At 40.4% G+C, this 2,009-nt stretch overlaps 1 pseudogene; it reads right to left on the reverse strand.

Moving 5' to 3' along the window:
• Window positions 1-914: 914 nt before the first annotated feature.
• LOC101584667 lies at window positions 915-2,007 on the reverse strand (annotated as a pseudogene).
• Between the last annotated feature and the right edge of the window lie 2 nt (window positions 2,008-2,009).

The following is a 2,009-nucleotide window of genomic DNA, read 5'->3' on the forward strand; positions in this document are numbered from 1 at the left end:
TTATCACCAAACTTTCATGTGAAAATCTTGGCCCATCTCTATTAGAGGGATCCAAGAAAATCTTATTTGGTTGTGCTATTTTCCTAAGTCTTAGTAATAGAGCTGTTCTGCAAATAGGGGCTCATTTCTTGAAATGAAAGTTGGGAATAATTAAAACTGTAAATTTATATTAGTTCCTATGAAATGAGCTAGATATGTAAAGGTCACCTTCAGCCAAAATAGAAGAGTAACTAAAAATGCTATTGTCCTATTGTTTTTATTTAGTAAGAGCTTAGCGATCTGTCAGATATCCTGTTCTACCTCCTCATTTAAAGTATCCCTATTGGGCTGGTGAGATAGCTCAGCTGTCCAGAATGCCTGCTTAAGCAAGTGCACAGGGACCATGGTTTGATTCCCAGAAACCCATACCACACCAGCCCTGCCCCCAGGGTGGGCTGAGCCAGCCAAAAAACCAGAGAAACTAAAAATATGTAAATAAATAAATAAATAAATAAATAAATAAAATATATTCATTAAACAAGACATTACTCAGATGTACTTTTATTTATTTTGTTGTTGTTGCAGACTGGAAATTGAGCTCAGAACCTTGCACTTGCGGTGTAAGCTCTTATGCTGCTGAGCTATCTCCCTGGCCCTAGTATTCATATATACATTTAAAAATAAAAATACAAGTAGATTTATTAAAAGGAACCTCACTTTTACGGTAGCAGCTAAGTAAATTGAGAACATATACTTTTACAAAGAGTTATAATCCTAAAAGTTCTATAATTTTATTATATACAGTATGGGCTATTTTTCTTGTGTGTAAAGCAATAAAATATATCAGGTCTTTGGTTAGCTTTAATGTATGAAAAGTGCGCCCTTGTTTTGATTTCTTGGGTAGGTGGAAGGATTACAGCCTCCAAGCTGTAATATCACTGCCTAGCCAGTTCACCAAGACCAGCCACAGGCGATGCAGAGGGCTTTGACTGGCATGCACTTGCGTGATGCTTTCTGCCATGAAGTCTCTGATGAGGCAGGGAGGCAAAGAAGTCAGGTCTTTCTCCCATCCTCTGAGGGTTCATTAACATATCACACCCCTGAAGTAAGTGCTGCCTCATGAACAAGCCATCCAATTTACCTTAAAGAACCTTTAGCCATTTCAGGACATCAACACCTATAGTATTCAAAAAAATGTTTTCTGTTGTATGGGACCCAGAGACCCTACTTTTCCTTGTGCCATCCCATGCAAATAAGGGAAGTCCACATCAGCTTTTAGGTCTGCTGTTTCAGGGGCGATTAAGACATCATGAAACTTGTGGCCACAAAATCCTCTGAAGGCATCTGTCTTTGTTCCATCATGACTATAATAAGCAATCAGCGCAGAACATCCAGTGAAAGCAATACATTCAGAAAGTTCCTGAATGACAACCCCAGCATCAGCACACACTTCAGCATGATCCCTTCTTTCATCATGTTGCAGAATAACTTCTGCTGGAGTGACACAAGGCACCAGGACAAAGCTCAGCTTCTCAGAAACTGTACATCAGTATCAATGAGTATTCCTCTGCAGGCTTGGGTGTTTTCTGAAAATTATGCACAGGAAGAACATCAAAAAAATCATATGCAAGAGAAAAGATGTACCATTTTGGAACATCCTGTAGGGCCCAGTATCAGCATACTGGGAGGCCACACTTCGGAACACCTTTCCTGTACACTAAGGACTCCACATACTGCCCCGTGGGATCTTTGCTTCAGTCAGTGTTGATGCTTGAAGATTCCTTAAGTTTTGCTCACTTCTGCCAGGTGCATTGAAGTGTCACAGTTCTTTAGCACAGACACAACGTGAATGAACACCTTCAAAATGTCTCCCATGAGAGTGCCCCGACTGGGCCCCAGTTCCACCAGCTGCAGAGATGCGTTTTTTCCAACTGACATCCATTCCCTAATGAACCATATTCCTAGTAGCTCCTTAAAGATCCAACTTATTTCACGTCAGGCAATGAAATCTCCTTTTTCTCCCAGCATAT

The sequence above is a fragment of the Octodon degus genome, unplaced genomic scaffold (genome assembly GCF_000260255.1).
Source record: "Octodon degus isolate 3935 unplaced genomic scaffold, OctDeg1.0 scaffold00576, whole genome shotgun sequence".
NCBI lineage: Eukaryota > Metazoa > Chordata > Mammalia > Rodentia > Octodontidae > Octodon > Octodon degus.